At 39.8% G+C, this 17,213-nt stretch overlaps 1 pseudogene; it reads left to right on the top strand.

The window, feature by feature from the left end:
- Positions 1-2,609: 2,609 nt before the first annotated feature.
- LOC142179303 (S-adenosyl-L-methionine:benzoic acid/salicylic acid carboxyl methyltransferase 3-like) lies at positions 2,610-11,079 on the top strand (annotated as a pseudogene).
- Positions 11,080-17,213: the final 6,134 nt, after the last annotated feature.

The raw sequence follows: 17,213 nt of genomic DNA, 5'->3' as shown, positions 1-17,213 counted from the left end.
AAGCTAGGGACCTTCGAATTCAATTTCGGGCATACGCCCAGGTCCCATAATTCGATACGGACCTACTGGGACCGTCAACGTATGGATCCGGGCCCATTTACTAAAAATGTTGACCGAAGTCAACTAAAATTAACTTTTAAGGCAAAAAATCTTATTTTCATTAGTTTTCAACATAAAAGCTTTCCGGAAACCTGTCCGGACTGCGTACGCAAATCGAGGAGGGTCATCACAACAAAATACTTCATCCACTTTCTCTCTCTAGAACACTATCACTTCTCTCTAAAAAACCTCAGATAATTGCCCCAAAATAAATCTCAAAGCATATTTATCAAAATGGGGTCGAATTATGAAAATAGGAAACTTAAACCTCCGAACTCAGTTATTGCACAATGGACCATACAATTGGTGTGCGGGTCGCAAAATGATCGCATAAATCGGTGCCCAGAACTGGACTGTTCTGGACCATTTTGCGGTCGCAAAACCATTTTGCGATCGCATAATGGTCGCATAGTGGTCGCAAAATTGCATTCTGGAAGCTTTTGGTAATTTGGTCATAACTTCTTGTAGGAATGTCCAAATGAGGAACGGTTTAAAGTGTTGGAAACTAGACACATAGACCTTTCTTCTGATAGGTAACAAACCATATAAATCGTCATATCAAGAGAGGTATGCTCGTTTGAATTTTGGTTTTATGCGAACTCACCTGAAACTTTAGTCTATTATGAAATTTCCAACTTCAACATTCGATGCCGAAACCTATCGAATCAAGTCCGATTGACCACAAATTTTGCACACAAGTTATAAGTGATATAACAGACCTATTTCAATTTCCAGAATCGGATTCCGACCTCATTATCAAAAATTCAACCTTCGATCGAACTTTCCGAATAACGTCTATTTTCCAACTTTCGCCAAAATGCGTCGAATTTTCCTACGGACTTCCAAATCCAAATCCGAACATGCGCCTAAGTCCAAAATTACCATACAAAACTATTGACATTATCAAAATTCTATTCTGAGGCCGTTTGCTCAAAAGTCAATTCTTTGGTCAACTCTTTCCATTTAAGCTTCAAAATGAGAATTTTTCTTTCAATTATGAAACTCGACGACACCCGCGGGTCATAATACATATTATGAAGTTGCCCGAGACCTTAAATCGTTGAACGGGGCGTTAATTCTTAAAATGACAAGTCAGGTCGTTACAAGAATAGTTTGACAACATACCATTTGAAATAATTCTTGAGTAGCTGATATAAATTGAGTCATCTATTCCTAAGACTGTCCCAATTTGCATTATGTTCTCTATGTTTCTTCTTCTATAGGTGCTTTTCCAACTATAGTTTACTAATTTCAAAGTGAAACTACTAGATGAAGAGTACAAAGTGAACTTTCATATGCATGCATATAACTCTATCTTTCATAAGAGTACAAACTACCAGATGAAGAGTTAGACTTGCCATTACTGCTTCCATGCTGCTGGTGGACTCTCTCATTTTCCAAGTCTTCTGCAATTTCGATTCAGTGTTTTGTAGTTACAAATCTAAAATAAATGATAGTGGCTATTTTCAATAATTACAGACTAAACAATAACTAGCTCGTGCTATTACCGGGATAGACCTCACTAAGTGAACCTCCTCAACTTGATTGACTCGCAAATTCTATGATAAACTTATTCGCACCGAGTGTTTACACCAAATTGTACCAATTTACCATGGGTAAGTGATTCTATTTGGTGAAAATATATATTTCTTAACCATAATTAAGTAAGAGAAATTTATTTACAAATAGTGTGATATATTTATTGATGTGTCAAACATCAGTTGTAAGTAAATGGTTGTCCAAATTCAATTCATGGACCCAATACGTGATGGTACAAGCCAAGATGTGATGACACTAAAAAACGTGATATGATTTTTCTCGATGAGTCATTGCAAAATCATGATTTTCTAAATATATGATAAAAATCTCCCCCCCTCCCCCCTCTTTGTCTGTGTGGGGGGTGGGGGAGGGATGGGGGTTATATTTATGCCAAGCTTTGTTAACCGCGATCGTGAAGAAGGAGGGCTGGCGATGGCGAAGAAGGAGGCCGCGATCGCATGGCTTATTTTGTCCTAAAATTTTCATCTAAAAATCTTAACTTTTAGACAATTGGAGATATTTGTGTCTCGAAAAATTAAACTGAAAAACTAAAATTCAGGATATACTTGCTAATTCCTAAATAGCAGCCTTTTAAAGTGGCTATCTAGTGTCATTTCTACTAGTTTTAATAGGTTTGATCAAGTCATAATACATATAATTAAGGTACACAAATAGGAAAATAGGCTAGTTACCCTTAACGATTCTAGTCCTTGATCTTTATATGTCTTTCCTGAAGAATGAGTGATTTTATTACTTATTTTTCTTGTTTGAGAAATATTTTCCCTTTTCTTGATAGGGAGAACATTTTTCTCCGATTGGAGAAAAATGAGTTCACGAGAAAACTATTTTTCAAAATATCTAAGTCAATCAAATATGAAAAAATTAAAAAATATTTTTCGGAAAATATTTTCCTTCACACCAAACACACCCATAGTGTACAATATTTTCTCAGTTGGCTCGCGAGGACAATAATGGAAGTTGCTAAAATACTTCACATGAATGGAGGAATTGGAGACACAAGCTATGCAAAAAACTCTAAGCTTCAGGTATCATCAAACACCTTTTTATTCCTAATGGAGTTATAAACTCGCAACAATTATAAATAACAAGTTCTTATGAATTTTACTTATATATACTGATAGTGTAAAAGGTACAGTGTAAAACGTATAGTTATCATTTAAGTGATCTGATAGTATTTCTTATCTTATCGGTACATAAAGCTTAGACTTATTTCCTTTTACTTAACTAGCGTTTGGACATAAATTTTGTTGAAACTTGAAAAAAAAGTTTTCGAAATTGTGTTGAAAAAGGTCAAATAATGAAAAGTTGACACTGTATAGCCACTCTCAAAATAATACCCGAAAAATGTATATTTTTTGTATATATAAACATTCTGTATGTTTCGTAGAAAGTACACATCTAAATTCTTTTATACAGTTAGTGCATATAAAAGTAAACTCATTTCCTTATATTTACAGCAAAAGGTGATTCTCACGACAAAGCCAATATTAGAGGAAGCCATATCTGCACTCTACCGCAGCCTTTCCCGAGTTAGGTTGTTCCTCTGGACCTAATACTCTTTTGGTGGTCACACAACTTAGTAGCGCTATTCGCGAAGAATGCAAAAGCAACGGCCAACAACAACAATCGCCGGAATTTCAAATTTTCTTGAATAATCTTCCTGGTAATGATTTTAATACCATTTTCTGATCGTTGCCAGAATTCCATGAAGATTTGAGGAGACAGAATATGGGAGATGATGGATATTTGATCCTAATTGCTTTGTTGCGGGAATTGCTGGTTCACTCTATAATAGACTTTTCCCTTCCAAGAGTCTGCACTTTGTTCACTCCTCTTACAGTGTCCACTGGCTTTCCCAAGTATGTTTTTGTATTGTTAAGTACTCATGAATTCATCTCATCTACGTAGAAGTTTAAAATATTATAAAGAGTATATATTTACTTATTTAATTATATTTTTAACACACTCCTGACGTGCGAGCTTAATTCAAGCAAAGAGTTAGTGAGGGCCGGAACGGAATATCGTATGTAGTGTTGAATCCAATCTGAAGCTCTTTCGAACAAGCCAGCCTTTTGATGATCCTAGCATGTAGTTTTTCATATAATGGGTAACAGTGTTACTCAAACACTAGACCTCAACCTGCTTTTGTCACGACCCAAAAATCACACCTGTCGTGATGGCGCCTATCCCGATACTAGGTAAGCCGACAACATTAAAAACCCACAATTTATTTTATGTTTGAAAATATAATATTTGAGCACAATCCACAAGTCTCGCAAATACCGATACAAACACTCCCAAAACCTGGTGTCACTGAGTACATGAGCATCTATACATTACAAGTCTGGGAAACACAGTCTATAATAATCTAAGACCAAATACAGTAAACAAAAAGATAGGGAAGGAGAGACAAGGTCTGCAAAATATGTCAGCTACCTCTGAATCTCCGGAAAATCGACTGTGTGAAAGAATCAACACCCACTGTATCTGGGATCACCTGGATCTGCACATGAAATGCAGGGTGTAGTTTGAGTACAACCAACTCAGTAAATAACAATAATAAATAAAGAACTAAAAGTAGTGACGAGCTTCTCAACTAAGTCCAAATACAGTACTTTCCAATATAAAAGAGTAGGCATGCTCTGAAGTTCAACATTTAAGATTTCACTAAATATTTATATCAAGTTTGACCGAAATAGAAAATAATATTTTTTTTCCGAAATTTCCAAAATAGTGATATATGACAGTTGAAATGCAGCAAATAATGAAATCAGTGCATCCTCTAAGAGTAACAGTCACTCAGTCCTCCCATTCACTCCAACCTCACAGTCACTCTTTCCTCACAGTCACTCATCACTCGACACTCGGCACTCGCACTCAGTAGGTATCTGCGCTCAATGGGGGTGTGTACAGACTCCGGAGGGACTCCTTCAGCCCAAGCACTATAACAATGAAACAGGCTGTGGCGTGCAACCCGATCCCATATATATCCTCACAATTAGGCCCTCAGCCTCACTCAGTCATCAACCTCTCCAGTCTCTCGGGCTCAAGATGTCATGAAAAGCAGCCCAAAATGATAATATGATGCATCAATAAATAGCAACAGAGAGTGAGATATGATATAAAATGAATGAACATGACTAAGTGTGAAATTTCAATTTGAACATATAATTCAACCACAGAAATGACCCCAGTGGGTACCAACAATAACAACAAATGCATAAGCATGATTTTTAAAACGAGTCTCAGCTCAATTTTCTCTAACACGTAGAGAATGTACAGATATCAATAGATTATTCAACTAGACAGTTCCATGGAATTTGACCAAGTCACCATTCCTACAGTGCACGCCTACACACCCGTCACCTAGCATGTGCGTTACCTCAAAACAAATCACATAACACATAATCCGGGGTTTCATACCTTCAGGACCAAATTTAGAACTGTTACTTACCTCAACCCGTGTAATTTTTTATTCCGCTATGCCCTTGCCACGGGAATTGGTCTCTGAAAGCCTCGTATCTAGCCACAATTAATTCGATTCAGTCAATACCAATTATTGTAATTAATTCCATAAGAAAATACTAATTTTCCAATAAAATTCGAAATTAACTCAAAAAATCGCCCGTGGGGCCCACGTCTTGGAACCCGACAAAAGTTATAAAATATGAACGCCCATCCAATCACGAGTCTAACCATACAAATTTTACCAAATTCCGACATCAACTCGACCCTCAAATCTTCAATTAAAATCTTTGAAGATTTATACCATTTTCAACCCAATCTTTACCCATTTGAACTCGACACTCTTTCAATAAACCTTATTGATACGTATAAATAATACTCTTACACCCAAGAATCATACTCTTAATCGCCCATCTTTACCCAAACTCGAAATTGAAGATTAGGGGTTAGAACCTTACATTTTAGGTGAATATCTTGTGATATTTCCTTGTTGGATTTCAAAGCTTGAACAAGATCTTGATGAACAAAGTACATGAGCTTCTTCCTCTCTTTAGAATACTCTCCCTTCTCTCTAAAAATATCAGATTTTTGCTCCAAAATGAGCTTCAAGAGCTATGGATCGAAGTTGGATCGGGTTATAAAACCCCAAAAAATAAAGCACCGGATAGGATATGTGGTCGCATATGCGACCACAGATTGGATATGCGGTCCGCATATCGGCCGCAAAATTGGCCTCCAGAACTGGGAAACACCTGCTTGGGTTTGCGGTCGCTATGCGGCTCGCAGACCTGTTCTGCGGTCACATAATAAATCACAGAACAGTTCTACGGTCGCATAGTCGACCGCAGAATGGAATCCAAAACGACCCCTTAACTGCCTTACTCTGAGGCCATTTTGCGGTCCGCAGAAACGCATTTTTTCTGCCACAAATTTTGTTTACTCCCCAGTGCATTGTTCAACCCAAAAAGTCCGACCCGCAAAAAATTTGTATAACCTTTATACTAATTGATCTACCTCGGCACTATAAAACCTTAATTGTCTTAGAAAATATTCTCCGGGGTCATTACACATAAGTCAACATCCGGTCAATCTTTCAACTTAAATTCTAAACCTTGGAACTAAGTGTTCCAAAACCTCACTGGACCCGAACCAATTATCCTCGGCAAGTCACATAACAAATATAAGGCATAAATTGAGCAGTAAATGGGGGAATGGGGTTATAATGCTCAAAACGACCGGTCGGGTCGTTACAGGTTTAATGTCGTGTTGGAGTATGTGAGCAATTTGCATATGGATTCTAGGAGATGATGCAATTTTTTCTTATTTTGCGGTACAAAATAATTTTGTGAGCAAACTTGAAGAAAAAAGAACTTGAAAAGTTATATAAAATCATAATCCTATAGTATTTGTTTCTCTTTTTAATTTTGTTTTTTTGAAATCAATAATATAGGTGTCAAATGCGGATTTAGGATATATAGGATAGGTTGTGCACAAGTTTAACTTAACCCAATGCTTTCGGGGGTGGATCTACAAGTGTATCTAAGCTCAGACCCTATATTTTATTAAGAGATCTATTTAGTAAGTTATCATGTCTTAGATTTCAAAATTGATAAATTAAAATAATAAAGGGTAGCCCGTGCATAAAGCATTCTGCATTTACGCAAGGTTCGGGAAAGACCCGCATTCTTAAGGGTGTGAGGTAGACAACCTACTCTAATGCAAGCATTAGTGGCTGCTTCCAACAACTCGAACCCCTGACCTATAGGTCACACGAAGATAACTTTAACATTATTCAAAGGCAATTAAAATATAGAGCATATATATAATATGATCATACTTATTTTGAATAAGTAACTCTAACTTTTATTTCTCCTCTAATAGGTACCTGTTGGGATAGAGAATAATAAAGGAAATATTCACGTGGAAAGTACAAGCCCACTAGATGTGATTGAAGCATGTTACGAGCAATATGAAAGAGATTTTGTAAATTTTCTCAAGTTACGCTCAATAGAATTGGTGAAAGGTGGGCGTATGGTATTGACTGTGATGGGCAGAAAAAATTAAGATAGCTTTAGCAAAGCTTCTTGCTACCTGTCAGAGCCTATTGTCAGGGCTCTCAAAGAAATAATTGCAGAGGTAAAACCAGACTTTTAAAATACACATATAAATGTTAGTGGATTCTTAGCTTTCCTGTTGATCTTGATTAGTTCTAATTTAGTTTTTCCTTCGTTGAGAGTTATCTTTTTGGACCAGATTCACTTTTATACTGCAGTTTAATTTTATGTGGCAGTCCTGTTTGATTGGTGATGAAGTTTAAAAAAGAAATTAGATTGTGGTCTTAAACATGCCAACTTTCGTAGATATAAAGGCATGACATTAGAAACAGTAAAATATAAAGTTTAAAGTTAATAATTTTAAATATTGTTGTGAATGTGACTCTTTACCACTACTCTATCCATTACTAATGCTTAACCACCAACACCAATCTCTAGCGGAAAACTACCACTAGCAACCACCGCCACAACTCCACTACAACCCTATTGTCACGATCCAAAAATCACACCTGTCGTGATGGCGCATATCTAAATACTAGACAAGCTGACAACCTCAATAAATCACGATTTCCTTTTAGTTTGGAAACATAATATTCAAATACAATACTAAAATTCTCCCAAATACCGATACAAACACTCCCAAAATACGGTGTCACTAAGTACATACATTACAAGTCTGGAAAATATGGTCTATAATGATCTGAGACCAAATACAATAAACAAGAGGATAGGGAAGGAGAGACAAGGTCTGCGAAACACGACATCTACCTCGGAATCTCCAGAAAATCAACTGTGCGAAAGAATCAACACCCGCGGTGTCCGGGATCACTTGGATCTGCACACGAGTAGTATGAGTACAACCAACTCAGTAAGTCACAATAATAAATAAAGAACTAAAGATAGTTATGAGCTTCACAACTATGTCCAAATACAGTAATTTCCAACATAAAAAGGTAGGCATGCTTTCAAGTTCAACATTTAAAACTCCACAGTAATTTCATACCAATTTCGACTGAAACAGAAAATAGTGTCTTTCAGAAATTTCCAAAACAGTGATATATGTCAGCTGAAATGTAACGACCCGACCGGTCGTTTTGAGCTTTAGCGCATAGTTCGGCAGTTTGAGAACTTGAGTAGCTTCACTTCGGGTATTATGACTTGTACACGTGGTCGGAATTTAATTTCGGGAAGTTCAGAGTTGATTTGGAAAGAAAATTCTAATTTCGGAAGCCTTAAGTTGGAGGAATTGACTAAAGTGTGATTGTTTGAGTAAACGACCTTGGAATCGGGATTTGAAGGTTCTAACAGGTTGATATGATGATTTTGGACTTGAGCGTATGTCCGTATCGGGTTTTGGATGACCCGGGAGCGTTTCGGCGCCTATGGTAGAAAGTTGGCACTTGAAAAATTTCATAAAATTCGGTTGAGGTGTATTTCAATGTTATTGATGTTCGTTTGATATTCCGAGTCTGGGAATAGCTCCGTATGGTGATTCAGGTATTGGGACCACGCCCGGAAGAGGATTTGGTGGTTTGTAGGTCATTTCGGGGTCATTTGGCGAAAGTTAGAAATTCGAAGCTTTCTGAGAAGTTTGACGGGGAGTGGACTTTTTGTTATCGGGGTCGGATTCTGATTCCGGAAGTGGGAGTAGGTCCGTAATGTCAATTATGACTTGTGTAAAAAATTTGAGGTCAATCGAACGTGATTTGATAGGCTTCGACATCGATTGTAGAAGTCTGAAATTTCAAAGTTCATTAAGTTTGAATTGGAGGGTGATTTGTGTTTTTAGCGCTGTTTGATATGAGTTGAAGGCTCGACTAAGTTCATATTGTGTTTTAAGACATGATGGTATAATTGGTTGATGTCCCGAGGGCCTCGGTGGATTCCGGATGGTAAACGGATCGAGATTGGGCTTGGAGGAATGCTGGAGCTGCTGTCATCTAGTGTAACCACACCTGCGATGTTTTGGCTGCAGGTGCGGAGCCGCAAAAGTGGCCAGGAGGTTGCATATGTGAAAAGGGAGTGGGGGAATGGCAGTCCACAGGTGAATTTAATGCAGAAGCGGGCTGGGCAGCTGGGAGACTTCCGCAGAAGCGGAATATTTTGCCGCACCTGCGGAACCGCAGAAGAGGTCTAGTGAGTGCAGGTGCGGAGGTTGCCTGGGCAGAATACATAAATTAGCTAAATCAGGTTTTGGCTCATTTCACCTCTTTTCTCTCATTGGAGTCGGCCTTGGGGGCGATTTTGGAGTGCCATTTTGTCATCTTTAATGAGGTAAGTGATCCCCATATATTGTAAGTTAAATACATGGTTTATGCATGGATTTAAACATGAAAATTTGGGAAAATTTGTGGGATTTTCGGTAGAAAACCTAGAATTGGTATTTTTGGATTTTGACCACGAATTAGGGCGTGGAATTGAGAACAAATCATATATTGAGTTCATGATGTTATGGGCAGTGGTTATCTTCGAAAAGTTTCGGAATCTGGGCATGTGGGCCTAGGGGTGAATTTTAGGAATTCTTCAATTTGGGTTGGAAAAATCACTTCAATAGCTAAGATGTGAACTCTTGAGCATGTATTGACTATTTTATATAACATTTGACAAGCTTCGATCGTTTGGCACCGAGTTGAGGAGTTAAAGCACAATTTTGGACCGGAAAGTAAGCTTTGAGACGAGGTAAGTCTCCTGTCTAACTCTGTGAGGGGGAAATATCCCTAGGTGTTGTATGTTGATGCGTGCTACTTATTGTGGGGAATACGTACGCGCGATGTAACGAGAGCCCATACGTAGCTACATACATGTTATTGTCCGGGTAGGCTTAGGTTCACATCATGATGTAGCTGCACTATTTGAGCATTTTCTCGCCTGTTAAATTCCTCTGTTTTACATTTCTACTTGAGACTAGACTTGCTATTGTAGAGACTTCACGAGTTCATGATTAGTCACCGAATAACTTTACTCCCCTTACATCATGTTTCCGTCATATATATATACTTCATTGAAAGGTTTTCGTTAAAGAAATTACAACTCACACGTTTATTCGTGAGTGGGGTCAAGGACCCGTCAAATCTTCCTATTCTAATGGGATCGGTCTATTCGCCTCGGCGGGATTATGTATTTCACTCTTATGGGATCGGGTCGTTCACCTCGGCAGGATTATGTATTTTACTCTTATGGGATCGGGCCGATCGCCTCGGCAGGATTTATGTACCACACTTTTATGGGAGCGGGGCGTTTGCCTCGGAAGTTTAATAGATGTATCTATGGTTCGTGCCGTTCGACCATCGACAGTGCACAGTTTAAATATTTATGTTGGATCGAGCCGTATGCCTCGACATTTCCTAAATCATATCCTCATGGAATCGTGCGTAATATTTGGCAAGAAGACAATGTATCTGTGAGTTTTCCTGATTTGAGTAATGATAATCTATCTGATGAGATCCACTATATCTATATATATGCTCCGGTTAAGGAGGAAATTTCTAATGGAGAGCTTGAGTTCCTCGTAAAGAAGGAGATTTGTACCACGTGATTTATACTTGTTTATCTCATTTATTTACTCTGCCTCATATTTACTTACCTCTTTACTGTACCTGATATTATTGGACCACTAGTGGGTGTCGATGTCGACCCCTCGTCACTACTCCTCCGAGGTTAGGCTAGATACTTACTAGGTACATGTTGATTACGTACTCATACTACACTTGCTGCACATTTTTGTGCAGGTACATATGCGACTAGTGGCCTTGTGAGAGCAGAGGCGTGTATGCATGCAGGGGACTTACGTGAGCTGCATTCCATATTACGACCCACAGCCGGCAGAGTCTCCTTTAGAGTATTTATATTTCTCCTGTCCAAAATTGTATTCCGGACAAATGCTGTATTTTATGTTACATTCCTAGTTGATGCTCATGCACTTGTGACACCGGGTTTTGGGGTGATTATGGGTTGTTCTGTATTAAATTTGTTAAGAATATTATTATTTACACTGTGAATACCATCTTTTACTATTTAATTGAAGGAAAATATGACTTCAAAAATATTAAAATGAGAACCAAATTAAGTATTTATTTTTGGCTTGCCTGACAGCGGTGTCTGGCGCCATCACGACCTTTAATGGATTTTGGGTCGTAATAACATGGTATCAGAGCACTAGGTTCACTAAGGTCTCACGAGTCATGAGCGAGTCTAGTAGAGTCTTGCGGATCGGTGCGGAGATGTCTGCACTTATCTTCGAGAGGCTACAAGGTTGTTAGGTGCACTTCCCTTCTTGATTCCTCATCGTGCGAATTGATTCTTTTGAGGCTTGTACCTTTATTTATTTCCTATTCAATCTTATGTGACTTGAAGCGCTTGTTATAGATTGGGAATCGAGGAATTGTCATGGTACTACAGAGGTGGTGCAGGATGTTTCTGTCTGCGTATTTGATTGGGCTATTACTGTCGCCCGGCGGAAGGCCGTCCTATCCTTTCATCTCAGCATCAGTATTTCCTATGGTTTTGAGATTTGTTATTGATTGTTATGACAATTCGTGCGTTGTTATCGCACTATGTTGGTGTAATGGTAGGGTGCTTGTTTATGTGTCGAGGCAGTGAATGACTTGAAAGGAGGTTTTTCTCAGTGCATGATTCAGAAGTTCAACATTTTATTTTCGACGAAGGAAATGCAATCGGACTAGAAATGTTTAGATTTGGGTTGATGGAATAACAAGACTTGGTATTTTCGAGCGCGGTAGAGTTCTCAATTGGGATGTGGTGTCATCTTCCTTGTTGAACGCGTTAAGGGTCGCCGGTGTTATGGTCTTCTTCTATTCACCTTTGGGGCAGGGTATTGTGGAATAGTGTCGGGGAAGTGGCTGCCAGAGATCGCGCTGTGCAGAGATTCAGGATAGAATCGATGTTCCTAGTGTTGATGGTTCGAGAAGGATGATGTTCAGAGAGGCTTTAAAGTTGGTAGCGATCTATTGGTTCAAGTGCTACAGAGACGGATTTTGATTTAATGCAATAACTGGGCAGCATAGGATGAGGAAGGACATGTGGAATGTGTCTTGTAGTGGTTAAATTTCTAGAAGGCCAAGTGTGAGAAGCGAAAGTCGGGTAGTTGCTTAAAGGAGAGGGTTTGACCAAAGTGGGAGAGTGGCAGAGTATCATATGGGTTATGTGGTAGGATAGCTACACGCCTTGGGGAAAGTTTAGAGTGATTTGGGATTTATGGTGGACAGTCACTAGGTCTATGGACTAATTTAGAATATTGGTTGCTATACTGAGGAAGGTTGGATACGATAGAAATGAGTTGCTTGATATGAAGAGGGATGCAACATGACTTCGGATTTGAAGTGTATTATCGCACCTTTAGTTGATGTCAATGGGGACTGAACAGACTTGTACAGCTTGTGAATGAGCACGGGCTCAGGATGGTTTACTGATTTCGTGGTGTTGACAGAGCTTCTACAAAGAATTCTACTGGCTATCCAGTAAGAGGTCGAATATGTGAATGTGGCTAGTGAGTCAGAATGTTAACGAAATGTTTAACAGGAGGATTTCGAGAAATTTGGCAGGTCGATTATGCAGGCTCATGTCTATGTGGAAGGAGGAATATTGGTGGGTTCCGGGGTTATGTAACTGTAGCTTCGAGCTAAGTGGGAGAGCCCCACTGTCTACGATTGGATTGCATGGTTGTCTACTTGTGAGGTTTCTGGTTATCGGCATATTGGTGGGTTATTACGACTAAGGAAAGAAAACATCAGTGGTAATTTGAGAAAAGGATTGGAGGAATGTGTGCTATACTTGGGCCTTATCGGTTCATGTTCATTTTTGAGAAGACTCGGAATTTCTGCTTCTGGTGGAAGTAATGTACAAGGGAAAAGAATTCAGTTGTGTGCTTCTTTGATAGGATGTGCACGTGCTGGCAGAGAGCTAGAGTTTGGCTTATACTCGGGACCAAGACAATGTGGGTGACTCTCAACAGTCGTCCTGGCGGGTTCAAGATTTTGAGTATAGTGCCTAAGGACTTGGAATGTTCTATGTTATCATTGGGTATGTGGTGCAGTATTGGACGAAGGGAATAAGTATCTTCGGATTCAGGGAAGGTCTTGCAGAATGGGTGTACTAGTTGGCTATGCTATGAAGTGCTTAAGGAGAGTATGAGATGGTTCATGGGTATTGAGACGATGTGGTCTCGTGGATTGGTTCACTCGGGATGAATATTGTTGGGTTTCGTTACATTAATGAATGGAACTATTATTGTTTCTAAGGCAAGTTGAGAATAAATTGGAAGTTGAGGATCAATGTCTTTAGCGTCATCTGAGATCAGTGTCATGTGGAAGAGGCTTTGTGTAATGACTTGCAGATTTTTGACTCACTCTACAGAATTAGAACGGCTGGTGCTATGGATGTGCGGACCTTGCTACCTGAGCGGAATGGTCGTGGGAGCATGCCCCACAGGGATATTTGTGTAAGTGTGACATGTCAGTCACTTGATTGTTAAAGATTGAGACTGAATATGGAGGCCATGGTAATATCGCAAGTGCGAGAGTTTATGCCTGAGAGGCATTCAATTCCTTGGGTTGTGGACCATGTGAGTTCATTTTGGATTTGACGGCTGTTCTTATGTGTCATTAATAGGTCATTGTGGGTCCTTGAAGGGTTATTAGCCCAATGCGGTACCATCATAATCGACTTGAGGTTCGTGGATAGATCTAAATGTGAATATGGGCTCTATATCAAGCTGGATGTGCTCATTTCAGCATAGCGTTGTTTTTGGAGGGGTCTTCGGGCCTTGGATGATATTTCTGTTGTTGACCCTTCCGTGTAGTCTCTATTGTGCCATGTGGGTTATGAGGCGGTTTGATTATTCGCACTCGTATTAACATCCCGTATAGTTTGTGGTGTTATCCGAGCAAGATGGCTCTCGAGATGCAGATCATGTATCGCACCCGTCTCCCCAGGATTTGTATTATGCACTTGGCGTGCTTATTGTTGATATTCAGGCATTTTGTGAGTATAAGCGTTAAGACTCGATGTGTGTTTACTTTAGATTATTATTCGTGGACCGGATAGCACGCCGCCATAGGTATATGGTTGGATCGGGTGGCACGCTGCCACGGATATGTTATTTGGATTGGGTGGCACGCCGTCACGGGTATCATGGTTGGATCGGGTTCCACGCCGTAATGGTATCATGTGTGGATCGGGTTGCACGCCGCACCAGTGTGATATTGAGTAAAGATTGTCATATCTATTATTGTGTGTTTGCTTCTCGTTTCCTGAGGAAGGTTCATAACATCTTCTCGGTTGTTTAAATTAGTTGCGTGGGTTGAGTACAACTTTCTAGAGTTCGTTTCCTTGTGTATCAAATTCGAGTTTGTAGCTTGTTGGCACATTGTGGCATCATATGATACTTTTGGTAGTGTCTGAGGTGGCTTATTGCCTGAGCAGCTTGTACTGGGTGAGACGAGATTATTGGATCTGGGATCAGTGCGATCAGATTTATTTGAAGCATATTAAAGAGTAAATATTGTTGTTCAGTCCAGAATTAAGTAATGGTTCTTGTCGGGATGAGAGACTCCATAAATTGTGATTTGGCAGGTGGTTATGAGTTTTACACATCTTCTCTGTCGTGGCAGTATTGCGAGAGTGAAAGCAAAGCTTAATTGGTCATGAGGTACACTATAGGCTTCAGTCAATGCAAAATTTAGCTGTTGTGCTTTGGAAAGATTGCCTTGGGCAAATGAGTTACGCGGTGCATGGTAAGAATTCAGTAAGGGTATACAATTGTGTTTGGTGCAGTGTGTAGTGATTGATACGGTGTTCGTATGTTGCAAACATGTCGGGTGGAGAGTCTCGGATGTTGGAATTTAGCACCAAGGCTTATTTGACTAAATAAAAGGTAGAGTCTTCAGATTGACTCGAGCTAATGTGCCCAATTGGGTTGTTGGCCAGTGATTTCGGACAACTTCAAAGCAGTTCTTAGCATGTTCGAGGACGAACGCATGCTTAAGTGGGAGAGAATGTAACGACCCTACCGGTCGTTTGTGAGATTTAGCGCGCCATTCGGTAGTTTGAGACTTTCAGTATCTTCACTTCGGGTATAATGACTTGTACGCGGGGTCGGAATTTAATTTCGGAAATTTCGGAGTTGATTTGGAAAGAAAATTCTAATTTCGAAAGCCTTAAGTTGGAGGAATTGACTAAAGTGTGATTTTTTGAGTAAACGACCTTAGAATCGGGATTTGAAGATTCCAACAGATTCATATGATGATTTTGTACTTGGGCGTATGTCCGGATCCGATTTTGGATGACCCGGGAGCATTTAGGCGCCAATGGTGGAAAGTTGGCATTTGGCAGAATTTCATAAAATTGGGTTGAGGTGTATTTCAATGTTATCGATGTTCGTTTGGGATTACGACCTGGGAATATCTCCGTATGGTGATTCTGCTATTGGGAGAGCATCCGGAAGAGGATTTGGAGGTCCGTAGGTCATTTAGGGTTCATTTCGGTCAATGTATATTGAATTCTTACCATTCAGTTTGATCGGGATTGGACTTTATGATATCGGGGTCAGATTCTGATTTTGGAAGTGGGAATAGGTCTGTATTGTCAATTATGACTTGTGTGCAAATTTTGAGGTCAATCGGACGTGATTTGATAGGTTTTGGCATCGATTGTAGAAGTTTGAAGTTTCAAAGTTCATTAACTTTGAATTGGAGGGTGATTCGTGTTTTAGTGCTGTTTTATATGAGTTGAAGGCTCGACTAAGTTCATATTTCGTTTTAAGACGTGATAGTATAATTGGTTGAGGTCGCGAGGGCGTCAGGTGGATTCCGGGTAGTAAACGGATCGAGTTTGGGCTTGGAGGAATGCTGGAGCTGATGTCATCTGGTGTAACCGCACCTGCGAGGTTTTGGCCGCAGGTGCAGAGTCGCAAAAGTGGCCAGGAAGTCGCAGAAGCGAAAAGGGAGTGGGGGACTGGCAGTCCGCAGGTGCGGACTATTTGCCGCAGAAGCGGATGCGCACCTGTGGGGAATTTAGCGCAGAAGCGGGTTGGGCAGCTGGGGGACTTCCGCAGAAGCGGAACATTTTGCCGCACCTACGAAACGGCAGAAGTGGTCGAATGAGCGCAAGTTCGGAGGTCGCCTGGGCAGAATACATAAGTTGGCCAAATCGGGTTTTGGCTCATTTCACCTCTTTTCTCTCGTTGGAGCCGACCTTGGGGGCAATATTGGAGTGCCATTTTGTCATCCTCCATGAGGTAAGTGATCCCCACATATTGTGAGTTAAATATATGGTTTATGCATGAATTTGAGCATGAAAATTTGGGAAATATTATAGGGTTTTTGGTAGAAAACCTAGAATTGGTATTTTTGGATTTTGACCACGAATTAGGGTATGTAATTCAGAACAAATCATATATTTGAGTTCACGATGTTATGGGTAGTGGTTATCTTCGAATATTTCCGGAATCCGGGCACGTGGACCCGGTGGTGAATGTTAGAAATTCTTCAATTTGGGTTTGAAAAATCACTTTAATAGCTAAGATGTGAACTCTTGCGCATGTATTGACTATTTTATATAACATTTGACTAGCTTCGATTGTTTGGCACCGAGTTGACAATTCAAAGCACAATTTTGGACCGGAAAGTAAGCTTTGAGACGAAATAAGTCTCCTGTCTAACTCTATGGGGGGGGGGGGAAATACCCTTAGGTGTTTTATGTTGATCTGTGATACTTGTTGTGGGGGATACGTACGCACAAGGTGACGAGAGCCCGTACGTAGCTACATTCATGTTATTGTTCGGGTAGGCTTAGGTTCACATCATGATGTAGCTGCACTATTTGAGCATTTTGTCGCCTATTAAATTCCCCTATGTTACATTTCTACTTGAGACTAGACTTGCTATTGTAGAGACTTCAGGAGTTCATGAATAGTCACCAAATAACTTTACTCCTCTTACGGCATGTTTCCGTGATATATATATATATATATATATACACACACACTTCATTGAAAGGTTTTCGTTAAAGAAATTACAA

Source organism: Nicotiana tabacum, unplaced genomic scaffold (genome assembly GCF_000715075.1).
Source record: "Nicotiana tabacum cultivar K326 unplaced genomic scaffold, ASM71507v2 Un00533, whole genome shotgun sequence".
Taxonomy (NCBI): Eukaryota; Viridiplantae; Streptophyta; class Magnoliopsida; order Solanales; family Solanaceae; genus Nicotiana; species Nicotiana tabacum.
Note: the sequence above shows the minus strand (reverse complement) of the source record. Positions and strands in the feature narration are given on the sequence as shown.